At 41.1% G+C, this 27,717-nt stretch overlaps 1 pseudogene across 1 annotated transcript; it reads right to left on the bottom strand.

Annotated features, from left to right (window-relative positions):
* Positions 1-12,386: 12,386 nt before the first annotated feature.
* LOC103695696 (putative carboxylesterase 12 pseudogene) lies at positions 12,387-13,590 on the bottom strand (annotated as a pseudogene). Its single transcript, XR_015967391.2, has one exon. The product of XR_015967391.2 is annotated as a putative carboxylesterase 12 pseudogene (transcript).
* Between the last annotated feature and the right edge of the window lie 14,127 nt (positions 13,591-27,717).

Genomic DNA, 27,717 nt, shown 5'->3' with positions numbered 1-27,717 from the left:
GATCCACTCCCCATCTCTATATTTAAAAATCCGGGACTACAGGCCAAAACTAAAGAATCCCTAACAATAAAAAGCCTCCAACATACCACGACTTCTCTCCCCTCCAACATTTTTTTAAATTAGGCAAGGAGGCACAAAATTCTTTATGTCACTATCCCCCCATTAAAGGACAATAGCTATTTCAACACCAAAACTACTCCCTAATACAAATTGAACTCTAATGCTTCATAAGGACAAATTAAGTTCTATTGAGCCTAACGCTCCACTTAGCAAGCATGGACCAGTACAACCTTTTAGTTAAGAAATAATTAATTAATATGATAGGAGCTCATGATGACTTCAATACACCTTACTACAAACCCTATGCTAACAATACCGAACTTTGCAATATATAATGTCTGGACAAACCTATAATTAAATAATACAGCTGCTTTGTTGGCTCAAATTATAACTCCACCCACCCTCACCTCTAATGCATTGCAATATGTAAAATCACTGCATAATCCATTGCCTGCTTACATGAAAAATTAGCAACAGAACTTTTATCATATTCACGTGCCTTTACTTCAACCACTCCAGAACTAGCTAGCTCTTTTATCCCTTGAATACTTAAATCATTGCATGATTTATTTTCTATAAATGTAGCTCCGTATGTCTGCATATAATTGGTTGTTTCGAAATATGAAATCAAACACTCATGCATAGTCTTCTAACTATTCAAACTTCGAAGTAGCTTCAAAATCAACTAGCTTTTTCAATCACGGTCTACTCTTACTCTAGATTTTCTTCTGGACTTGATTGATTCTTAAGTTGATCAATATTGCCATGCTTGAAATATCTTCTAAACTTGATCCAGCCTCTAACCGATTAAGCTCCTCTTGCTTCAAACTTTTTTTCTTGAACCAGTCATGCACTCTATCTAGATTTTTCAGGAATCCTAGAATCAAAACTTGCTCTTAAGGCAAATTTTGCATGATAATACTTCGATGTCTCACCTTGCTAAATCTTGAATAGGCAACTATATAAATATTTCATGCTTTTTTCTGCTTCTCTATATTCTAGATATAAAGATAATTTTCTCTATACATAGTAGCTTAAAAAAATCTATATTTTTAGACTTCATTTTCTTTTCTTTTGTTAAGAGTAAATTGTCAGTATTGGCTTTGACTCTTCCAAAATATGTAACAAATCTGTCCCATAAAATATGATTGAATCAGAACTTCCAAATTTGACAATTAGTATTATTCAATTTATGGAGTAGATAAATGGCAGCAAAAATTGTGATGTTAATTTATATAAATAAAGTTGACCATTACGATTCGAATATCGAATGATAATAGAGTCCATATGTTGCATATATATGTAACGAGTTACTGAAAGCTGAAGAACTATGATGAATAGTAACCTTCAAGACCACCAATAATATTCTAAGTCATTACACAAACTATGCTCCAAAAAAAATTTAATTGGAGCTATATTGCTTGGTCATGCACCAAATTAATCTTGCTGTAAGACTCCTTTGCTCAGCTTTGATACCATGTAAAATATCCAACCTAGCTCTAATGTCTTGGAGAAAATCTACACATTATTTGGTAGCATATAGAACAGCATGATCACTTGTGGAATGAGAAGAGTCGGCTTAGGATCACCAGGGACAACTACCATAATTTTGTCAATATATGAGAAGAAAAGAAAATTAAAAAGAAAAATCTGTAGAGAGAATAAAATATTTTTTTTATTTAAAACAAATCTCAAAAAAAAGAGCCTAAAGCAGCCTTCTCAAAGGATGGCACCACATCACATGAAAAGTGCCTCGCAGGTGCCATGAATTCTCCCCCACCTTCTTTCTTTCGGAGAACCACAGAAATCCTCACGTCACCATCCCTCCCCCAAAACGACAAAAAGTAGTTCCAACACCAAACCTACCTGCCCACTAATGCTCACTAAAGAATAAATTCTATTGTGCCTAAGGCTCGACTTAACTAGGATGAATCAGCGCACCCTATTAGTTAAAAAATCAATAAATTGATATCTTGGGAGTTAGTGGTGACTTCAATAAAGCATCAGGTTATTTTCCCTTGGGCAAAGAAACTTTATTAATTTGCCGAGCTGTCTCAAAGGGAAAACGAAGAGTTCCAATAAATCCCATGTTCTATTGACAGTAATAACATCAGCAACTTTAATGCCTTCATCATAAGCAGCCATGCCCATTGGTGCTGACACGGTGTTAATTGGTTTAGGGTATATTTCAGACCTTAAAATCAATCTCATGAAGGATTGTTTAGTACATCTTAAGTAAGAGCAAACCACCGACAGAAATATTCTAATAATCCATGTTGTAGACTTGATACTTCCCTAGTTACCAACATATGCAGAGGTGCAGAGAGGCTGGGAAAAGACCCTTTTCGTTTCCTAATTTCATGATTTTGACGCAATTCTGAACATTGGTTAACCAAAGAGTATAGCACGACTGGGTGAAGGGGGAAGCATCTGGCCACCTTCCTTCTCGAGTATATGTTATATAGCACATACCCAGTTGCTAAATATAAAATAAAAATCAAAAAGAATCTAGCACGACTGGGTGAGGGGGGAAGCATCTGGCCACCTTCCTTCTCGAAAATATGTTATATAGGAAAGCGAAAGTATGATTATACAATATAATCAAAATCAAGATCCAAAAATTTAACATAAAATAATAAAAAGATCAATAGAATAAAGAAAGCTATTATGAAGAAAAAGGTTTATTATTTGTCCGTGCTTGGGAAAACAAGTTAAACTTTGACCAACGTGTGAACATTGAGGCTTGACGTGATCCTCCCAGCCTCCTGGATATACGACGACCATCAAAGTTTGTCTTTATCAGACATGCAACTAAACACACACACACACACACACACACACATATATATATATATATATATATATAAGAGTAAAAATATACTAAAATTAGTTGTCATGTTAAAAAAGAAGGGATAGAAATCTAAGAAAGGTCTACAAAAGCTTTAGAGGCCATCCCAATCTTGAACTAAAATAGTTTGATTAAATTCTTGATGTTCATCGAGACCGACCATAATTCACCAGCAGGGCTATCCAACTAAAACGCACCATGAAACCAGTGCACCACCAATTAGGGCTTGCCATCTGGTGCGCACAGAAGCACGTGGCTAGGTTCGAATTTCAAAAACCCTTTCATAGTTGGCAACACCACAACCAAGATCCTAGGCATTCTCTAAATTGCGATGACCCAACAGAAAGGGTGCGATCTGCATGTGAAACGCTAGTGCCCGATATTCGAAACATGCGAAAGCCAGCCAATGCCAACCAATCTATGTGCCCGAATTTTATGGCGATAGGCTCTTGCCTTGGCATATACAACCAACTCTCTAACAGACGTCCCAAGTAAATGCTTGGGTATCTTGACAAACTATAGAAAACCTCCTCATGTTCTCTAAGTATCGTCATGACTTAGGCATCAGAGAGCACTCCGCCGGATATACCGGTAAAAGAACTTGTTTGTCTATGCTATTTCAGGTTGAAGTGTGGTCACAGACCAGCATCCTGGAAACTACTGCCCACCTCAGATTTCAACTCAACATGATCCAAGCAACCGATTGTCAAGTCCTCCAGCATCCATACTTCGCTAGCTTGGAGCCTATGCCAGGCAGGTTCCTAGCGGCAATAGATTAGCGCTAAAGGAAGGGCTTGAGCATTCAAACTTGTGGAAAACAAGAACAAATCCCATCTTCTTTCTTTGCCGAATCTTGGCACCTTCAACAACAATCTCGCTAGTCGGATGCATCCTATTACGTCCACTAATGAAGATGCTCTCAAATGTAATAGGTTGGGCGAGCCATTTAACGGCCCCGAAGAGGAAACACTTTCATTCATCGGTCAAGCTACTCAATAGCCCAGACTTGCAAGCTTTTCGGCGGGGCCTACACCTCCGTTCTACTAGCCCTCACGCCGAAGGCTTAGTGAGCTAAATAACCTCTCAAAGTCGAAATGGCCCAAGCAAAGTTCTGTCCCTCATATCGAAGGCTAGGCAAGCAAACTAACCTCTCTAGGTCAAAACGACCCAAAAAGAGTGCTGGCCCTCATGACGAAGACTTGGCAAACTAACCGACCTCTCCAGATCGAAACGGCCTAAGCAGAGTTCCGGCTCTCGTGCCGAAAGCTTGGCGAGCTAATCAACCACTTTAAGTCAGGATGGCCCAGGCAGAGTTTTGTCCTGTGCCAAAAGCTTGATGAGCTAACCGACCTCTCCAGGTTGGGACGACCCAGAAGAAGTTTCGACCCCCGTGCCAATGGCTTGGCGAGCATACCGACCTCTCTAGGTTAGGACAGCCTAGGCGGAGTTTCGACCCTCGTGCCAATGGCTTGGCGAGCCAACTGATATTTAGGTTGAGATGGCCTAGGCGGCATTCTGGCTCCCTGTGTCGAAAGTTTGGTGAGCCAACCGACCTCTTTAGGTTGAGATGACCCAGGCGGAGTTTCAGCCTCTGTGTCGAAGTTTTGGTGCGCCAACCAACTTGTTTAGGTCGAGACAGCCCAAGTGGAGTTGTTGATGCCTACAGAGGGTCCTATGAAGCTGTTGGGACCTAGGCGTCAACCCTGCTGGCAGTTCACGTTAGGTAAACTAATGGGCTCCTTGATAAAGGTAGTGCACCGAAGTAGCTATCAACTATTAAGGCTAGGGGCAAGTACTCAACATATTTCGAAACTGAGCACAGGGCTCTATCCCCAGCACAAAGGGGAAGAGCCACACAATAGTTGATGCGGCCATATGCATGTAGGCACCATGAGAATGAAAGAAATAAAAACTATAAAGAGGAGCATATCAAGAAAGAAAAATAGGTCAACACAAATGAAAGTAAGGATGACTCAATAGTAGCTGGACTTCTGCCGACTACAACATCCAGAAGGAGCCCGGCATCCATCTTCTTCTATGACCTCCCTAGAGGGCGACACAATGGTCTTCAACCAAACTTTCTCGGCAATGACTCAACCTCTTCAAATCCAGTAACAGCTTAAGGTTCGTGCCCCATTGTGGGAACAACCTTGTCCCCCTTCTCCATGATGCAAAGAGGCATGACTCCTAATTTCAGCACCAATTTGAAGATCTTGAGATGCACATCTTTGTCTTGGGTCACTCCCACTCTCAGCCTCTCCTTCATCTTCATTGGTTTGATGTCCATTCAACAGTTAGAGGCTTGCAATAGCTACTACACAGCCTCTCCAAAGCTCGGCGGAGACTGATAGCAAGGTACATCCTACAATAAGGAGTTACAAGAGGGTTTCAGTCCTATTTATAGGAAGAATGCATGGCTAAAATTGAAGTGCCAAAGATGGAATCAAAGAACATGTCTAGTTCCTAGCTAATCCACATTTAATTCCATGATTCCCTAGGAGCTCATTCCTGAGTTTACTGTATTATAGGCACCACCCGATTGAAGTTTGAATCCCATCGGAGAAAGATGCTTCGAACTTCGGGCGCTGGTCAGCATGATGACATACACAACTTTTTGAGAAAACAGATAGACCTTGTCACATAATGACCGAGGAAAGGTGCCATTATATTTGCTACAGTATTCTCGTTGCCGACCAACTAGGGAACCGAGTGAAATAATGGCAAGGCTACTGAGCAGCCCTGCTCCAGACCAAGCAACCCCTCAAATGAAAAGTTAATCAATCCGACCAGACAATTGAGCGAGTAAAGGATTATGACACTTATGTTCATTCGACAAAAAAATGGGAGGGGAAGACTACAAGGACAATAGAGAAAAGGTAAAAAATTATGGCTCATATCTGAGCCAAAAAAAATCACTTCTCTCTCCCCTTCCCTCTGTTTTCTTCTCTTCTTCCTCCTCCTCTTCGACCTCTATTCCTGGTGATTGAGGAAGCCATCTTTGTCCAAACACTCACCTGAAAAGGTGACTGAGCTGAGGTTGAGCTTAGGGGCCACCTTGTAGACTCTTGCTTGGCAGATGGTGAAATCCTTTCTGAAAGAGTCTATAGCGGCCTTCAATATCTCATTGCAAACTCTTCAGAAACTTTGTAATCTGCAACAGCATGCTAAGCCATCTCCTCTACACGGGAGACTTCTTCCTTTGCTCGGACGATCATTTTAGCGGTGAGGTCAGCCCTCTCTTCAAACTGGGTTGCTCTATCTTCCATCCATGTAAACCTCTCCTCAACCTGAGAGGCACGGAGCTCAATCATGGTGACCACATCCTTCAAATGGGCGACTCTACATCAGCCTCCCTCCTAGCGCAAGTCTCTTCCTCCTCAATGTGGGCCCTACTGCGCTCGATTTCTTGGAGACAATAGTCGGAGACCTCCAATCTCCATTTGTAGGAGCGGATGACCTCGATAAGTATGCAGGTGGTGTAAATCCCCTGCAAAAACAAAAAGAGGGACAATCATTTAGAGAAGAAAAAGAAGAGAATGATGGAAAGAAATAAGAACCAAAATTGGTACCTTAATGGCAGTACGACAAGATGAAGTAAGCACGCTCTCCAGCAGCCTTCGATGCAACTCCTCCATGTCTCTAGGCAGCATGAACCCTTGGACCATATCCCACATGATGCAGGGATCACCCTGGGGTAGCACTGAGTCGGACGTCCTCATGGACTAGTTCGTCCAAAGGTCCCTAACTCTGTGTTTCGCAAAGTAGGTCGGAACGAAGATGTCGATGAGTGCGTACCCTCAGTAGGGAGGGCCAAAGGCCAGTTCGGACGACTCTACCTACGGCATGGTAGTAGTAGGAACAATGACAGAATATGATCCTTCTGTCGAAGTTGAAGAAGGACCGGCTGTGTCCACCACAGTCGATGAAGCAGGCACGACCTCAAGGGCCATCACAAAAGCTATAGTGGCCAAAAGAGCAGTTGCTAGGGCAAACTCCGAGATGCTCGGAAGAGGGGCCTCTTGGTCAGCCCTCATGGTAGGAGGCTGCACAGAGATAGGAAGGGCATTGATCACCTCCACTTTCGGCAGCCCTCTCCAAACAGGTCCCTCCTCGGCCCTAATAATGGGGCTCAACGTTGTCGAGAACCTAGGCTCAACAGAAGAAGAGCCTCGTGGCGCACTCCTCGTCTTTCTACCTAAGGAGGAACTGCCCTCGCCAAATTTTCTCCTTCTTTTGGTGTTAAAGAGTTCGTCCACCTCAAACTTCATCACCGTAAGCACAAAAAAAAACTAAGTTAATCAGCAGAGCAAGTTCGATAAAAAAATAGAATGAGGTAGGGAGATATACCAATAGCAAAGATAGTGCTCAAGCTCGCATCTACCAAGGCCAACTTCTGAAGCAACTTGGCCAAAGGTGGAGCCCTCAATAGATAAAGCAGATCAACAAACTCCTGCTCTTCATCCCAAAAAATGGGAAGAGACTTAAAGCCTGCTTCCTAGATGTCCTCCATTGAGTCGAAAAAACCCAAGGAGTCATTGAGGATACAAAGTGTTGTGGTTCAAATCTGGCCCGAGGGTGACCACGCCGGAGGAGTCGAGGGAGCTGCCGGTCGGAATGAAGAAAGAAGAGCTACCTTCCGTGTAACGGCGTACCTGCACAAAGCCTCACCGGTGGTTCCGATGAGGGCCCTCCGACGCTCAACTTAGAGTGAATCTCAGATGGATCAAAAATCTCCCAAGCATTACCTGATGGGGCTATTTATAGTCCACGTAGAGGTGCCCAGGTAGCGGAAGTATGGCCTGTCCTCATCATGGGAGAAAATAGCTTTTAACCAGGTGGCGTGCAGCTAGAGCTCACTTGAGGTGCACGGCGTAGGCCGTTCTTGTGAATGGTAAGGCGTTGGTAGATGTGGCAGGGTATGGCTGGGGCAACAGGGCATGGTCCCTGATTGATATGTCATGGCGTGGCCAGCAAGCAAAGCATGGTGTGGTGAGGCTACTGCAGGGCATGGCCCCGGCATGTGGACGACGAGATCGGTCTTCTAAGGTCAGCTCGGCCTTTTGAGGTCGGCCTTCTGGGCTTGGCTTGGCCTTCTGGAGTTGGCCTTTTGAGCTCGGCCCTCTAAAGTTGGCCTTCTGAGCTCGGCCCTCTAGGGTTGGCCTTCTGAGCTCGGCCTTCTGAGGTTGGTCTTCTAAGCTTAGCCTTCTGGGGTTGGCCTTCTGATGTTGGCCACATCAGAACCACCGGTGAGGCTTTGTGTAGGTACGCCGTCGCACGGAAGGTAGCTCTCTTTTTTCCGTTCCAGCCGGCAGCTTCCTCGACTCCCTTGGCGTGGTCACCCTAGGGCCAAATTTGAACAACAACATTTGGCGCTAGAAGGAGGGCCAAATTTCTCCGTTCCGGCTGGCAGCTCCCTCGAGGAGGTGGCTCTCCTCGTCTCCCTCTGCACTCCGGCAGCTTTTCTGACTCCTCATGGTCACCCTCGGGCCAGATTTGAACCACAACACAAAGAAATATTGACTCTTCCAGTCGTGAATGCATAAAGGGCTAGGGGGAAGGATGTTGTAGCCTGTCCTACAAGAAATGTACCATCATTCCTTATGCCAAGGATGAGCATTTACTTGAGAGAAAGCTCAGAATATCCCTGTTGTAGGGACGATTCCTTGAAGCCGGACAAAACAAAAAAAAAACCACTATCATTCTCCAAGCATTGGGGATGAACTGCGTGGGAACAAGTTGGTATTAGGCTAATAAGTGGGCAATGACCGTTGGGATCGAGAGTTTTAACCCTACCTTCAGCGACTCCTCATACCAGCCTGCTCGGTTCTCCTCAAGTGAGGTCACCTGATTTGTGGGACCAAGCTGCTCAAGGATGAAATTCTGTAGGATGGAGAACACAATCCGCATCCGATCAAAGTCGGACTCCCCAAGGAGGCTCATCTCGATACCCAAACCAGAGGATATCTCGGGGTGAGTTCTTCTTAAGGCCATGGAGACCTGATCGGGAGAGCTCTGACCTACCCCTTCATCATTGGAAGACCAACCTCCGATGGGTGGACCCATAGACGATATGCAAAAGAAAGATATAATAAGGCAAGAAAAAGAAAAAAAGAACGCAGAGGAACCTCCGGAAAGATAAAAGAAAGACTTTGGCTGAGAACGAGGAAGAAGAACCGTGGAATGGAAGCATAGAAGGAATGCCCTGCATTGCGCTCTTCCTCTCTCTAGGCTCTGGAGTATGAAGGAATGAGGCGAAGGGCTAGGGCTGCCGCCTTTCCTATTTATGGAAGATCTGAGCAACACATTTTGATGTGACCTTTCATTGACTTCAGCCACATGTCACCCATACATTCATCCCATAACAACTCCTCAAATCGCTGTTAGACTCCAAATGGCCATTTAACCTGTAGGCATCCCTCTCATGATTACGACGCTTCGAGAAAGACTATATGGCCACACTCTCATAAATGCAGGATTCGGAAAATCTCTGTTACTCCAATGAAAGGGTGACTGACGACATCAGCAGCTAAAAGCAAAGGTCATATAAAAAGCAGTCGACTCATTGATGCTGAAAAACCACTGTCAGTTCGTGAGAGTTGGGCAAGTTGAACAGGAAGAAAAGGAAAAGATTCTCACCAATGTTTGCGTTACTCAAGCCGACATTCTCGCTTCCGCTTCGTCCACACCTACTTGCGCGGGTGCTTCCCTCTAAGGCGGAACGCTCCCCTACCGATGCATTTTTACATCCCACAGCTTTGGCAGATCGCTTAGCCCCGTTCATCTTCGGTGCAAGAGCGCTCGATACATATCCTCATTGGTCATCTTTGTTGGACGACCCCATTGAACAAAATACTTCCACCATCTAAGCCAGCAAGCTTGGCTCGGTAATGAAATTGGGGGGCACGTTATGTGCATCGAGACCGACCACAGTTCATCAACGAGACCATTCAACCAAAGCACGCCATGAAGCCAACGCACCACCAAATAGGGCATACCATCTGGCGCGCACGGAAGCACGTAACTAGGTTTGAATTTCAAAAGCCCCTTTACAGCTAGCGACACCATAGCTGAGATCCAAGGTGATCTCCAAAATCTCCCCGACCAAATAGGCAGGGCACGATCTGTGTGCGAAACGAGCACACCTGATATTTAGAACGTACGAAGGCCAACCAACACCAACCGATCAACGTGCCCAAATTCCATGGCGATAATCTCTCAACTTCACCTGTACAACCCACTCTCTTGGGGGCCTTCTAGGTAAGTATTCGGGTGCCCTGACAGACTACAGAGAACCTCCTGATGTTTTTTGAGTATCGTCCTAACTTAGGCATTGGATGGTTTCCTGCTAGACACACTCTAGTAAGAGGAATTCTTCATCTGTGCTGTTTCAAATCAGAATGCGGTCACGGACCAGCATTCCAGTAACTACTGGCCGCCTTAGATCTCAACTTAGCATAATCCAAGTAGCCGATCATCAAGCCCTCCAGCATCCACGCTAGGCTTGCTCAATGCCTAGGCAGGCCGGTTCCCTGAGACCACAATTCCCATGAAGATCCTTTGTAAACTTAGCATTACCTATGATAGTTAGTAAATTGGTAATTATTTTACTCAACTCATGTATTAGGAATGCTCTAACGTGAGCTTAGCAAAAATCTACTAATGCCAATACTGGCCCAAAGAGTAAATGATTTTTATTGTATTTTTATAAAAAATTCTGGCTTCATACTATATTGATACTTGAATTACTTTTTAGAGCGATCAAAAGTGAAGTATCTCAAGTCGTGCAATAATCGGACCAGCAAGAATGGCAGTGATTATATGCAAGAGGAGGCATTAATGGCTGTGATTTAGTGTAGTAAATCCTCTACAGTTTAAGCCTCTGAACTCATGTTTCTCTACTTCAGGCAAATATCATATTAATTAGATTTTACTTTCCATGAAAAGCAGAAGAAGCTTTTTTATTCGGAACATCAATCTCCTCAAGGGTGCATATGCTCCTTTCAGGAATCATCTATCTACATGCCACTTAGATCACAGCTATGCAGTTCATTGGAAGAGAATATTCTGAATCATTTGAGTATGAATAGATCTAGCTTAGATTCATAGATGAAGGTTTTGGTAGTTTTCGGTACAAAGATTGTAGCAATCTACTCAGTACATAACTGATTGAGACTAAATACACGTGCATGGGTCCTCATACACTCCCTTAGTTTAAGCCTTAGCATTCCGGCTAGAGGTCACACCAGTCTAAGGATCGATCCAAATTCAACCAAATCTAGTCACAAATATCACGATCTATTTATGATCAGCCCCAAATGGGTCTACGATATAGAATCTCTTAATCTATATAAGTCATGGATTGGATCTACTTTGACACTATTTATAAAAAATACTGCATTAGAGTTTATTATATTCTTCCGGTGTTATCCCTAGGTATCAAAAGTCCACATGATATCCAATCCACGCAAAATTGAATTGTCTTCCTCCCCACACATGGTGTCCAAACCCTCGCTTTATATTTTAGTTTGATCTCTTGGAAACACAAGAGGACACTAACTAACTCTAGAATTCCTGTCCTTGTTTGTTTTGCCTTGTTTCCAAAGCTATGTCACACTCTTTGGTTACTGTCTTTTTTCCCAGTAATTATTCTTTTTTTACTTTTGGAATTTGACATCACCAATATTAATCCATAAGCCAATGTTGAGAAAAATGCAAGTTGGTTCATACTTATCAAGCTCACTAGGCTAAGATCAAATTCATTCGGGCAGCTACTTGTCAGATCACCAAGCCCATATCATCACCTATGTGATCCAATCACCCGATAAAGTGAGACAATTAAAAGCATCATTGCTCTTGAGATGCAGAGATGTATTGGCCCTTTGCAGCACGTTACGTATGAGACGCAGAGAATGGGAACCATCTGTTCCTCTCCTGCCCACCACTAGTTTTAGAGCTCTGGAAATTTCTCCGACAGCTTTCAAGAATTATTGGCATCCTGTTAATCTAGGTGGACTGGGTGCTATATACGAAGGAAAAATTATTAGATGGACCGATCCAGTGACGTTGGATAACAGGATGAGTGGCTATTGGACGGGTTCAATGAACCTGGTCCATCTAATAATTTCTCGCTAGGGAAGGGGGTGATGCTCGTTATTGATTAGGAGTTGAGATTGCCATGGGTCGGCTCTTGTCCGGTCCTCTCTTCTCGTCCTGCTTTCTTGTTTCTCTGCCTCCTCTGTTATTCTTTGAGCGGCACTCCCACGGTTTGACACAAGACGGAAAAAAAAAAAAAAAAAGCTTCATCCCTCCCTGAGATAACTACTTTTTTGTGGAATTTCCTTGGGACTAGGCTTTAAAGTCACACCATACATTGCATCCAAAAGCTCAATATAATGTCGCTTTTTCAACTAAAGTTTCAACAACGGCAAAATAAACAAGAACATTGCCAACATGTCACTGTTTCAACCATAGATCCACGTTCTAAGGAGCAATTTCGGTTGAACTTTTATTCCTCAGTAATGCAATCTATCATCCGAAATAAAACACAAGCCAAGAACAAGACGAAACCAGTAAATTATTCTATTTAAAAAACACAGATAATTTTATTTCTCTTCCAACTTGAAGGATTACTGATCTTTGCATTTCAGAAACTCCACCACACGCTCCATCAAGAGCAGAGCTTGCTGGCAGTCAGGCTTCATGAGATGAAACACATGATACTCCCCCTCCGACTCCACCAGCTCCGCCTCCCCTCTCCACCCACTCCCCTTCAGCCTCTCGTAGTACGCCCTCCCCCTCCACCTCAGCTCGTCCTCCGCCAGGCACACCAGCGTCCTCTCCCCAGCCAGCCCCTCCAGCCCCGGCGCCCCCTCGGACAGCGGATTTATCAGCGGGTCATCGAGCCCCTTCGCCGTCCCCGGGCACACCAACCTCCAGAACGCCTCCTGATAACTCCTGAATTCTGGAAGCGCCGGCTCCGATTCCACCGGCTCCTTCCCCCAGAAGTACGGATGGAACAATATCAGCCCTTCGATCCTTATCCCGGGGCCCAGCCCCTCCGCCCCGGCGCGTAGAGCCATATGGTGGGCGATGTTGGCCCCGGAGCTGTCGCCGGCCAGGAAGACGCGGAGGAAGTCGCCGTGCTCGGACAGCCACGCCTCGGGTCCGCCGCCGCCGCCGGAGTGGGAGGCCACCCACCGGAGCGCCGCCCAGGAGTCATCGTAGGCGATGGGGAGAGGGTGCTCGGGGGCGAGGCGGTAGTTGACGGAGACGAGGAGGATGCCGGATTGGGCGACGAGGGTTTTGATGAAGTGGAAGTAGGTGGAAGAGAAGGCGGACTGAGAACAGAAGCCTCCGCCGTGGTAGTAGACGAGGATCGGAAGCTTCTTGTTGGGTGCGTTGCTCAGGTTAGGGAGGTGGAGGCGGGCGGAGACGGCGGTGGAGGGGTCGATGGTGACGTCTTTGGAGGTGACGCCGGTGTCGGGGTCGACGCCGGCTGGGACGGTGTCAGTGCCGACGAGGCGCTCGATGCGGCCGCTCTTGTAAACGCGAATGATCGAGAAGAGTTCAAGATCGATTTCTTTGTCGGGATCCATCGGAAGAGAAGAGAGGGGATGTGGCTGCAGCACCAGAAGGCAGCAGAGCCTTGAATGGAACGGAAGGAGGTGGCGTATCACCTCATCTTATCGAGATTTATTATTATTCTAAAAATAAATAATAATATTTATACAAATTTATGTATTTTTAATTATTAAAAACTAAATAATGGCATATAAAAAGCAAATCATAAAAACAAATAATAATATGTAAACATATATATTTTTTCAATAATATATAGCTGACAAATCTCTATAATCCTAGCATATCTTTGCCGTATCATTTTAATTATGCCTTTACTTATGTAACCAATCCCTTGTAAAGTTTCTTGCTATACAATGTACATGGGAATGATACCCGTGCACATTGAGATAGTAAAAATCGAAATATAATTTTATATAATAGGAGAATCATAACATCTTGAAAATAGAATGAAAAAATATAGTATAAGTGAAATGTATTTCTTATTCATTAACTTTTTTATTTTCAACATCTCAATAATAAATAGATTCGCACTGATAGAAAAAGATAAATTGTTTATCATAATAATTAAATATTTTTAGTAGGATAAATGAATATGTACTTATGTGGAGGGATCCGGTTCTTTTTTATTTGATGCAATAGATTTTATTCCTTCTCTCTTAAACTTGAGAAATTATTTTCATTCTGATTGAAGTGTTCATCTTATGATTATTTCAACCTACAAAAAAATAGGAAAAAAAATTAGTAACATGCTTTAAATGAACAAATAAAGAAATAGTAAAGTTTTAACCTTTTGTTAGATTGACCATAACGAATAATAAGTTGTAAAAGAGAACAACTTTCTTCAACCAGATTCATTTGCAATATGCCACATACAACCCATTTAGACCTTGCAGATGTGGAAGTATTGTTTGTTGATGAATGTTAAAATGAAGATGTGTTGTTCCTATTATATTTCTTAACAAATTCTTCGAATTTTATTGGTCCGCCCTCCTATAATATAAACAGAAAATACTATATTAATATATTTGTTATCAAAAAATATTGCTTAACTAAAAAATGTCACGGTTATACTACCATCAACTATAGATCGTAAAGTTTGTTAACAGATTTTTCCATGAGGATTTCAACATTTCTAACAAAAAAAGTTAAAGAAAGTTCTCCAACGTGATCACATATTTAACACATATGAGATACCTAGAATTAAAAAATTAAATAATTAGTATGCACTTTTAATATTTAGTAGATTGTAACTTTCTTACGTTAATAATATTGATGCATTTTCTTTCGTCAAAAGTAGCACCTATTAGCATCTGCAAAGTCAAATACCTTCATGTTTATTGCAAGTTGTACATGAGTTGTACCATAATTTTTTTATCTAGATCAATATGCATAAAGTTGCTAAAATTTGATAATACAATTCCTATAAATATAAGTATTAATATTAAATAATTAATAAAGTACTATTCTTTTACTTCATACATACCATCAATGTCACAAATTATGGTGAAGAATTTAAGTATAGAATTGCTGTTCTCATATTCTTTACATTATGTCATGAGATAAACCATATACATATAACTATGTATTAAAGGCTTAGCCTTTTCAAGTATTTTGGACCCGGAGGAAATAAAAAATAACATAAATATATTATTAATTAGTTTTAATATTCATAATGAATTATTAAATTATCATAATATAATATTTTTGCTTCACCAATGTCTAGATTTATTAGAATCTTGCTACAATTATGGTAGACAAGCCAACACATGTTCAAATGTAAACATTTTTATTCATAAGTTTAAATTTTATGAGAAATAGACTACAAATTTATACCTTTATAAGATGTTGCTTTACTTGCAATGTCCACTAGAATCTGATTTTGTTGAAATATTTTGTTGTGTAATTGCCCCTTCTTCTGTCGCTATTTATCCCCATCGTGTTAATACAATGGACTTAAAACTTCCACAATTTTAAAAATATAAGAGGATGGTATAAGCCATTTGTAATTAAAGTAAGTAGTTATTTTCCTCTTATCTAGTAACACCATATCTCGTTTCAATGCATTTGGATCGCGATAGGTGCAAACTGTAGCTACTTCACCAACAAATATGACAACTTCTATAAGATTTGCATAGAATAAATATTAAAATTAATTTAAAAAATATTTATGTTTCTACATGAAATTTTTGAGCTTAATGATACTTAATGATAAGATACCATCTTGGCTAATATAATCTTGAATTTTATCAAAAGTGATGAAGTTGTAGCTATATATATAGGAATAGAGGGTTGATCATCAACATATTCTTTTAGTTTATAAGACTTTGTGGCTACCAGTTGGATGTTACTCTTCACAATCTTATTTTTTATTTCTTTATCCTTTATTTCAACATCCAACACTCTTCACAATCTTATTTTTTATTTGTATATCCTTTATTTCAACATCCAACAACTCATATAAACTGCCCTCTTTAGAAATGTCTATAAACTTTTGTAACTCCTGATTATGTATTATCATTTTGATCTCCTCGCCCTTTTAGAGGAACAAAACATTAATTGACATTTTATATCATTTACAAATTGTTAATGACAAATGAATTAAAAATCTGTCTAAATTAGTGATTAACTCATCATCCTTGAGAACCATCTTCCATAATGAGAGGTTGAGTATACATCTTTTTATCACTTGTACATTTAACAACTTGACAGTACATCCTTTTACCTTCCAATGCTTACCATATTGATGCAAAAATCTTATTGGAGTAAATATATATGTAGACATCCTGTTTCATATTAACAGAAATTTATTAGAAAAGAAGAGAATATTCAATGAAAAATAATATATCTAATATTAAATTTTGGAGAGAAAAGTCAGTACTTGAAGTCTCTATTGTTCATATAATATTGAAATTTACTCAGTTCCTCATTGTATCTTGTTTCACCATAATGTTCTCCAACGTTTTTCATTAATTAGTTAAAATAGTTATATATTTAGCTTACTAAAGTAGAAGGAAGCACAAAGATATGGCAGTGCTTATCTTAGATTGAATTTGTCCTCATTAATATTGTTGGTTTCAATTAAAAACTTTATAGCCAAAAGATATGGTGGTGCGTACCTTCCTATTCATACTAGATTGTCTCATGGTCCATTATTTGGACCTATCATTCCAAACCTATTTTGTTGGAAATTCTATATAAGTCAAAACTCTTGCATCTTCATATATTTTATTTGCTTCAAGACCATTATGCTAATTTTGTTTTTTAAGTCACATGTTATGCAATTACATCTTCTATTTGCTAATCATCATTGTAAATAATGGCTTGTTGATTTGACAGATGATAAAGTAATCGCTCAATTGGAGGATGTTGCCTGTGTATTTTCAAATCCAAATGTTTTTTTTTTTTTTGATATGCCGGCATCTCACGACATTCTGGTGTGAGTACGCCACGAAAAATCAGAATACAAAATATGGGCTAGTCCTTACGGAATGGAGTCAGTGCCATTTCAAGAGAAGGCTTCATAATGATGTGCTGCGAAGGAGGCGACCTAGTCCGCCGCAATGTTCGCCTTCCGAAATATATGTATGACTCCAAATGAGTCAAGACTCTCCAACAGGTGGCAGACATATCAAACTAGCGGGTGTAGATCTGGCCTGGCATACCCCCACCTAATTCCCTCAATCATTGTAGTCGAATCACCCTCCAACAGAATCTGCCGAGCCCCCAAGTACACTCTGGCATGAACAAGGCCCACCCACGCCGTACGCAGCTCCGCCACTAGGACAGACTCATAAAAAATGCGACGTCCTCCGCCGCAATCAGCATGAGCTCTTGGTCTTTGATCACAAAACCCACAACATATCTATCGCCGCCCTCAGAAAAACTGCCGTCGAAATTTACCTTAAGAAAATCAGGAAATGGAGGCTCCCAGAATACCATAGGTACCATCGCATGCCTGAGCCCTGCACGAGCCAAAAGGAAGCCCCAGATGTTCCTACCATCCCCAGGTATGATCTCGACTGCCACGCTAGCCACCTCAGCTGCATGTGCAAGTACTTTATCCACCACTAATCTCGGGTAGAAACATCTGCCCTCGATGTGGAGTGATTGATTATAACCCTATTTGATTTTGATGAGCTCAAAGCATTTGAGTATATCTTATGTTGTACTAATGATTTCAATCTAGTGTTTCAGTCAAATACTTGTAAATTTATGGTTAAGTGTCTCTAGATTTGGTTCAATACATATTGGATAAGTAAAGAACTCAATTTGAACCAAAGTCTGAGACTCGAGTCAACTCCGGGAGATTACGAGTCGACTCCAAGCATATCAGAAGCACTGGCACAGGCTCGAGTCGACTCCTGTACATTACGAGTCGACTCCGACTGAGAACAGACAGACAGACAGAAAGATCCAACTCAAAACCTGTCAATGAGTCGACTCCTGAAGAGCGCGAGTCGACTCCGATACTGCCGAGTCGACTCCAGGGTAGTACGAGTCGACTCCAGGGAGTTACAGACAGAAAGACAGAGAAGTTATTTTGGACCCTGAGAGCCGAGTCGACTCCTGAGGAACTCGAGTCGACTCCGATGGTTGGCAGGTCGACTCCAAAGAAAGCGAGAGTCGACTCCCAGTGTAATACAAGGCAAAAGTCAGAGAGCAACTTTCGGACACTGAGAGCCGAGTCGACTCCCGCAAAGTCCGAGTCGACTCCAAGACAGCGCGACCCCAAAAAGACAGAAGACAGTATTTTCGTCTCTGAGAGGCGAGTCGACTCCAAGACAGTTCGAGTCGACTCCAAGACAGCGCTACCCCAAAAAGACAGAAGACTGTTTTTCGGATACTGAGAGCCGAGTCGACTCCGAAACAGTTCGAGTCGACTCCAGGACGGCACGAGTCAAAAGACAGAAGATCGGGAGTTCGGACTCTGAGCGCCGAGTCGACTCCCAGAATTTTCGAGTCGACTCGAGTGAGCAAACTTGAAAAATACATCCCTGGATTCCTTACATCGACTCGTCTCCAAAAGTGCCAGGTCAGCTCCAGACTTTGGGGAGTCAACTCCGGGTTAAGTCGAGTCGACTCCCAGTCGAGAAGAGCACTTTAATTCAAATCCGGAACAGTTGCCGAGCCGACTCCAAAAAAGCATGAGTCGACTCCTGCTGCAGCCGAGTCGACTCCAGATCGCGCGAGTCGACTCCGATCCCAACGGAAATATTGTCATGATGTGCAGAATGTGCAGAATGGCTAGAAGATTGTGTCTAACGGCTAGTTTCCGTGGGGAATGGCTTAAATAGCCATAGAGAACTGTAGCAAGGTAGAGAAGCGACATTCCATTCAGAAAAAACAAGAAATCTTCATCTACCAAAGGATTTCAAAGGAAAAAAAGGAAGAGGGCCATTAACTCCATTCAACCAACTCTTTCCAGCATTAAAGAAGTTTCCTTCAGCCTTCAAGTCTTAAAGATATTCAAGAGGAGACCCAGAGTTCGAGAAGCCCTCCTCTACATCTTCATAAATTTGTTTGAGGGCTCTTAACTTCTCTCTTATTTATAGCTGAATATCTGCTTGTTTAGAAGCTGTAATTTTCTGTTTGTTTTTCAATCCATTTGGTCCTTACTTGATTCAATCAGGGGATTGAATCAAGGGTGTAAAGGTTTGTTGGTGAGCCTAGGTTGAAACCAACGTGTAAGGGTTTGATTGTGATCCCGGAAAAACAATCGGGTGGTTCTAGTCAGTGAGCTTGGGAAAACCGACCGAGTTCGTTGTGATCTCGTAAAACAACAAGTTAGGTTGTGAGCTTGTAAAACAACCGGCAGTAATCCGAGGGGTTATAGTGAATTCCCAAGTGAGGCTTGGGGAGTGAACGTAGGAGTAAGGGTCAGCTCCGAACCACTATAAATTTTCTTGTGTTTGTGATTGCTTTGTTGTCTCTCCCTTTCATTTCATTCACTGCACATAGCACCTAATTAATCCACTTGCAAAAAGTATTAATTAGTTACTCACAAACATTTTAATTGTAATAATTATTTTAAAACCCAATTCACCTTCTTGGGTTGTCTATCTGGGCAACAAGTGGTATCAGAGCCGAAACTCTTTTACCCTAGGAGTAAAAGATCAAAATGACAACCCCATTTGGATCTTCTCACATTGAGGGCCAGTCCACCCATAGACCTCCATTCATTAATGGATCCGACTACTCATATTGGAAGGCTAGGATGAGAATATTTATCCAAGCCCAAGACTATGAGATGTGGACCACCATACTAAATGGACCATACATCCCATCCATTTATGTAGAGGGTGTCACTGTACCCAAACTTGAAAAGGATTGGGATGACAATGACATAAGGAAGGCACAACTAAATGCCAAAGCAATGAATGTACTTTATTGTGCATTAGATAGAAATGAATTCAATAGAGTCTCTACTTGCATTTCTGTAAAAGAGATTTGGGATAGACTTGAAGTGACCCACGAAGGCACAAATCAAGTAAAAGAATCCAAAATAAATATATTAGTTCATAAGTATGAACTATTTAAGATGGATTCTAATGAAACAATCACTTGCATGTTCACTAGATTTACTGACATTGTCAATGGCCTAAAAAGCCTTGGCAAAAATTATACTAACAGTGAGCTTGTCAGGAAGATTCTTCGTTGTCTACCAAGGTCATGGGAAGCCAAGGTGACGGCAATCCAAGAAGCCAAGGACTTAAACAAGCTGCCACTCGAGGAGCTACTTGGATCCCTCATGACGCATGAGCTAACGATGAAACAACACAATGAAGAAGAGTCCTCTCACAAGAAAAAAGGTAATAGCTCTAAAATCTGTTTCTACTAACAAAGATTTGTCTTGCAGCAGTAGCAGTGAAGAGGAAGACAATGAGGGAGATGATGATGAGGCTCTCCTTGTAAGAAAATTCCGCAGATTCATCAACCGGAAGAAGTCCTCATATCAAAGGAGAGGCCCCTCAAATTTCTATGACAAGGATAAAGGTAAGAAAAGAGAAAATGAGGGGATCGGATGTTATGAGTGTAAGAAGCCGGGGCATTTCAGAGCTGAGTGTCCTTTGCTGAAGAAGGGGAGCAAGTACAAGAAAAAGAAAGTCCTCGTCTCCACCCTATCGGACTCCGATACATCGTCATCATCATCGGATGAGGAACAAGAAGAAAAGACCAACCTATATTTTATGGCTAACGACAATGAGGTAACATTCGAAACACATTTAGACTTTACCTTCGATGAATTGTATGATGCTTTTAATGAATTAATGGACGAGCATAAGACAATAAACCTTAAAAACAAAGAATTGAAACTAACTAACCAAACTCATCTCCGTAAGTATGATACATTAGTTAAGGATAAAGATGTTATCATTAAAGAAAATTCAGAACTTAAGACAAGCAACCAAATCTTAACTCAAAAGACTAATACCTTAATTAAAGATAACGAAAGGCTGACCAAAGAAATATTAGAACTTAAAAATAATAAACAAATCTTAAAAGAGAGTCTCACAAAAGACCTAAATGGACTAAAAACAGAAAAACAAAAATTGGCACTAGAACTTGAAAAGTACAAGCCTTTTGTAGAAAAATTTACATATAGCTCAGAAAAATTAGAAATGATACTTAATAGTCAACGAGCTGTGTTCAATAGAGCTGGTTTAGGGTATAAACCTAAAAATAAGCAAAAGCTCCTTAGTAATTTCTTTGTTAAAGCAGGAAAAAGTAAAACTAAAAAATTAACATGTTTTTGCTGTGGAACATTAGGACATAAAGCAAATGTGTGTGATTATAGAAAAGAAAAAACTAAGAGAAAAATTAAAAGGATTTGGGTTCCAAAAGGAACCAACATTACTAACCATGAAGGATCCAAGAAAACTTGGGTACCTAAAATTGTATGATTTGCTTGTGTAGGAATGTCTTGCAGCCAAGGTCGACAAAAATTGTTGGTACTTGGATAGTGGCTGCTCAAGACATATGACGGGTGACAAAGACCAATTCTTCACCCTTGAGCCTAAGAAGGGAGGTGCTGTGACATTTGGAGACAATAACCAAGGTCACATCATTGGTATAGGTAAAGTACAAATCACCCATTCAACCTTTATTGATAATGTTCGATACGTTGATGGTCTTAAGCATAATCTACTTAGCATTAGTCAATTGTGTGATAGAGATTTTGATGTTTTGTTCAAACCATCTTTATGCATCATAACCAACTCAAATGACAACAGTTTAGTTTTTAAAGGAATAAGACGTGGGAATGTGTATGTAGTAGACCTTGAGGATCTTGCCAAACATAACCCATGTTTAGTTGTTAATGAAACTAAGGATAATGATGCTAGTTGGTTATGGCACCGTAAGTTGGGTCATGCAAGTATGGACACAATATCAAAACTAGTTAAAAGAGATTCCGTGATAGGTTTGCCAAAACTAAAGTTTGAGAAGAATAAAATATGTGAAGCTTGTCAATATGGCAAACAATCAAGGAACTCATTTAAATCCATAAATTGTGTCTCTACCTCTAGACCTCTAGAACTACTACACATGGATCTATTCGGACCAACTAGAACCACAAGTCTAGGTGGAAATAAATATGGTCTAGTTATTGTAGATGATTTTTCTAGATATACTTGGGTCATGTTCTTAGCTCATAAAGATCAAGCATTTTCAGTATTTAAGAAATTTCATAAGGAAGTAACAAATGCTAGAGATACTTCAGTCATAGCTATTAGAAGTGATCATGGAACGGAATTTGAAAATCATCTATTTGATGAATTTTGTAATAAAAAGGAAATAACTCATAATTTTTCTGCACCTAGAACACCACAACAAAATGGAGTTGTAGAAAGAAAAAATAGAATCCTAGAAGAAATGGCTAGAACCATGCTATGTGAAAGTAACCTCCCGAAGTACTTTTGGGAAGAAGCCATTAATACCTCATGTCATATATTAAATAGAGTTTTATTGAGACCCATTATAAAGAAAACACCTTATGAACTTTGGAAAAATAGAAAACCAAAAGTAAACTATTTTCATGTCTTTGGATGTAGGTGTTTTGTTCATAATAATGGAAAAGATAATCTAGGTAAATTTGACTCTAAATCTGATGAGGGTATATTTTTGGGGTATTCTACAACTAGTAAAGCCTATAGAGTTTTTAATAAAAGAACTCTTGTTATTGAAGAATCTATACATGTTGTTTTTGATGATTCTAGTGATATCTCTTCTAGCAAGAGAGTTGATCTTGATGATGATGCTGAAATTCTTGAAGAAAAGATTGATGAGATGACATTACAAGAAGATGAACTAAAATTAATTGGAAATGCATCATCAAGCCAAGAGGCTATTGTGGATCATAGGCTGACTAAGGCTTGGAGGTATGCTCATGGGCATCCTAAGGAATTAATTTTAGATGATCCATCTCACCCTGTTAGGACTAGAGCATCTCTTAGGAACTTAAATAATCATCTAGCTTTTGTCTCACATTTTGAACCCAAACACATAGAAGAAGCTGAAAAAGATGTAAATTGGATAAATGCAATGCAAGAAGAACTAAACCAATTTACTAGAAACAAGGTATGGAACCTAGTTGAACGACCCTCTGAATATTCAATTATAGGTACCAAATGGATATATAAAAATAAACTTGATGAAAATGGAATTGTAATTAGGAATAAGGCTAGACTAGTAGCAAAGGGCTATAATCAAGAAGAAGGTATAGATTTTGATGAAACCTTTGCTCCTGTAGCCAGACTTGAGGCAATTAGATTATTACTAGCATTCGCATGCTCTAAGGATTTCAAATTATTTCAAATAGATGTAAAAAGTGCATTTTTGAATGGATATATTAATGAGGAGGTGTATGCAGAACAACCTCCTAGTTTTGAAAATCATCAATACCCTAATCATGTGTGATGACCCAAAGATTGATTTAAAGATTGATTTTGATGATCACAAAACCTTGAAGTATAAATACTAATATTTGTGTTGCAAGGAGAAAGATATTTATTTTGCAAGGAACATAGCAAGTTGGAAGAACACAAGAAGGCCTCCAAAGCTCTCAAGAAAAGTTGGAAGAAAGCTACAATTTATTGGCCCAAGTTTCAAGTTTAAAGTATTCAAGATGGAAGAGCAAATTCAAAGGAAAATCCAAAAGAATAGTCCTCGAGTCGACTCCTGGATAGTACGAGTCGACTCCAGGGAGTAACAAGACAGAAACACAGAGAGACTATTTTGGACTCTGAGAGCCGAGTCGACTCCTGAAGAACTCGAGTCGACTCCGATGGCTGGCAGGTCGACTCCTAAGGAAGCTAGAGTCGACTCCCAGAGGAAAACAAGCAAAAAGTCAGAGAGCCAATTTCAGACACTGAGAGCCGAGTCGACTCCCGCAAAATCCGAGTCGACTTCGAGGCTGCGCAATCCCAAAAGTCAGAGAGCAGTTTTCGGACTCTGAGATCCGAGTCGACTCCCGCAATACGCGAGTCGACTCCGAGACAGCGCAACCCCAAAGACAGAAGACGGCATTTTCGTCTCTGAGAGGCGAGTCGACTCCAAGACAGTTCGAGTCGACTCAAAGGCAGCACTACATCAAAAAGGCAGAAGGCTGTGTTTCGGAAACTGAGAGCAGAGTCGACTCCGGAACAGTTCGAGTCGACTCCAAGACTGGACGAGCTAAAAGACAGAAGATCGGGAGTTCGGGCTCTGAGCGCCGAGTCGACTCCCAGGATTGTCGAGTAGACTCGAGTGGGCCAAGTTGAAAAATTAGCTCTATGGACTTCATGGGATGAGCCGACTCCGAGAATGGCAAGTCAGCTCCAGAAGTTGGCGAGTCGACTCCGGGTTAAGTCGAGTCGACTCCCAGTCGCGGAGGTCACTTTAATTCGAATTTTGAACAGTTGCCGAGCCGTCTCCAGAAAAGCATGAGTCGACTCCTGCAACAGTCGAGTCGATTCCAGATCGCGCGAGTCGACTCCGATCCCAACGGAAACATTGTCAGGAGTTGCAGAATGTGCACAACGGCTCTATTTTTGTCTCTAACGGCTAGATTTCTATTTCCACGACATCCAAAGCTATAAAATCAAGAGGAGAGCTAGGAAAGAAGGTATGGAAGTGGGAGAGAACATTTAGGAAAGAGATTTCAAAGAGATTACTAGAGAAATCTCCCAAAAGCACAAAAGGGCCATTCAAAGTAAAATAGAGAGAAGAAGAGCATCCAAGTGAATCCCAAAGCTTCTTCTCCAACCGTGTGCTGCCTCAGTGATCCTCTACCTCGTGCAAAATCAGAAGAGGGTGGTGCAAAAATAAAACTGTTCTCCCAAGTGCAGGAGAATCGCACAAGTAGTATAACTCGGAAGTTCGAGGTCGATTCCTCAGGGAACGATCTTTGGATTATTAGCTTAATTTCAGATTATTTGATTCAATAAAATTTGTGGATTAAGATGCTATTTTGCAAATAGAAAATCAATCAGTAAATAGAGAATCAAAGTTTGGATAGATTAAGGTGGTGTAGGGATCTGGAATCTCCTTTGATAATTTTGCATTCAAGAAATAAATTCTTTGGTTCTTGATTAAAGATGTAAAAGTAGAATAGATCAAAGCATGGAATATATTTTATGGTCATGTGAACTCTATTTCTAAGCATTCATCGTGCCTATTACATCAACGATAAATCAAATATTAAAGCAGTTCATATGTCGATCAACATAAACCATTAAAGAACCATCTACAAAATAATTATGCAAGAATCCACGATATATTGAAAATGTAAATCTGTAAGAATAAAGGTTTAGAATTTACTTCAAAGAAAGCAATACATCAAAGGTTCCTCCATCACCCTTCACCTAGGAAATCAGCCCTCCATTAAAACATTAAACTCTTCCTCTCCTCTTTTTTTTTCTTTTTTTTCTTTTCGGAAACAGGGCATACCCTGTTTCCTTCTTCTCTTTTCTTTCCTCTGCCGCCACACAACTCCTCTGTTTTCCCAATGAGAGCTCCCCCCTTTTCCTCCCAGCCGAGAGAGCTTTATAGCTCTTCCTTTGCACGCGATGGAGATCGACGGAAGGGCTGGATCTCGACCGAGACGGATGCTGGAGGTGATTGCGGCCATTTCCAATGCTGAGAATGGAAGCTGGGACGATTGCGCTCGGGAGGATGCTGTGAATTGTGAGCTGATGGGAGGCTCGAGCGGCTGGACTTGCGTGGGAGATGATCGCGGGATGGGCTGCAGATCTGGAGGATGCCCGGAAGGGAGCTGATCATGGACGAATCAGTGGAGGAGGCAAACGGATGCGTGGGAGATTTGGGATGCTTCACGATCGCGCGAGTTTGGGAGAGGCGGATCCCGGCTGGGCGCGGGTTGCTCGGACGCTGGGATTGTGCACGGACGGTGAAGAGTTGGACGGAGAAGGGAGTTGATTGCGGGGATGGATGCTGGCTCACTCGCGGAAGAAGAATGGGAGCCGATCGCGGTTGAGGAAGACGGGCGGATGAGGTGGGCGGTGATCGCGGACGGAAGGGCTCGGGCGGATGCTGTGAAGCTGGGAGATCCATTTGCAAATCTTCTTGGCTTGATGAATCTAAGCCCTTGGATGTTTCATTACACATTACCTCCAGATGACTGCCATGTGTCCCTCTGGTGCAAGTGTGCTTGACCAGGTTCAATTCTGTTTCAGTGTAATCAGGCTTGAAGTCGACCAAATGCACATTTAAACTCTGATTTACGATAATCTGTACCAAATAAAATATAAAATTAATGCAGCCCTTTTATCATTATTTGTTACAATAATATTAATTTAAGCAACATGTAGAACGCACTTTTGTGCTCTCATCACACCCCCCAACTAGCTTATTGCTAGTCCCTAGCAATTCAGAGTAAATAATAACATGAGGGTACAAAAAGTGTTGGTTGATCCTTTGATGTTTTATTAGAACTAATTGCATAAAATTAAGATAAGTACTCACTTTCGTAGGAGTCACGATTGCACTTAGCACGTGCAACAAGCCGTTAAACCCCTAGATTATCCTAGTGGACGAGTGTTATCTCGTGAGGGTTTGCAGTGATGTCAACCACAAACATCATTCATAAAATGATATACAATGAAATTTAAGTCAATGCACACGTGATATATATTTTTCTCAAGCATGGCAACTATCAAAGCAAAGAAAATATGAAAGTGTAGTGTGCATAAAATAGTATGACTTTCTCGGAGTACTAATACCTCCACCGCAACATGGCACCGCTTGAATTTTAGGTGTACTACTCAAGTTCACAAGAGTTTACTACAATTTATTAGACCCTGATCCATCAAATTTTCAGAATATCTCATGTTGTCTAAATTTGTCAAAAATGGTTCGCATATAAAGAAGGAGCTATCAATCCCAACTAAACATCCAAAGTATACAGAGTTCCAAATTAATGGAGTCAAACCAGCCATTACCACATGTCACTGGGTTCAGTCTGACCAACCCTATTCATGCTTATTTTTATTTTTAAACACATATGACGATTACAATAATCCAACCTCCTTAGGCTCTAGTAAGGTCCATGTAGCGAGTTTTCGGCCAATGACTCCTGATCCAGTTGGCTCAAGGCATTAGGTGAAACACCCCTCGGGCTTAATTACTCGAACCAGACTACACCACGAGGTCAGACTTGTCTTTTTTTTTTTTTTTTTTTTTTTGCAAGAAAAAGAGAAGGTAAACTGAACCATATAACGTGACTGCATTGTGGCTATAGGTCAACCAAGGTCGGAACATAAGGCACTTAGGTGATCTAGCTAGGGTATTCAACTTCTTTCTTTATGTGAAAACCAAATCATGAACCTTATAGTACGGACAAGGATACTCATACTTCTTTTACAGATATGGCTTAATAAAAATGCATTAAACAAACTTGAACTCCTGAGGCCTTCCTATAATCATTAAGTACATGTGCGGGGATCTAATAATAGATCTCTGATCAGTCATAGTATGCATGTGTTCTTTGCCTTAATAGTTGCACAAACTCAATATGAAAATACATATGCATTGGTAATAAATCAAATGCAAAAACAAGTTTTTTTTTTTTTGGCAAAGTATTACCCTCCCCCCAACTTAAACATTGCATTGTCCTCAATGTAATAGATACAAGAAACATTTATATGAGAGACAGTAGAGAAAATAATATTGGAGAGAAGATGAATACCTTGAGCTGTTGATATCCAGAAAATAAGACCTACAAAACTAGGAAA

The sequence above is a fragment of the Phoenix dactylifera genome, chromosome 7, assembly GCF_051530095.1.
Source record: "Phoenix dactylifera cultivar Ajwa chromosome 7, Ajwa_hap1_PhDact_Kaust_v1.1, whole genome shotgun sequence".
Classification (NCBI taxonomy): Eukaryota; Viridiplantae; Streptophyta; class Magnoliopsida; order Arecales; family Arecaceae; genus Phoenix; species Phoenix dactylifera.
Note: the sequence above shows the minus strand (reverse complement) of the source record. Positions and strands in the feature narration are given on the sequence as shown.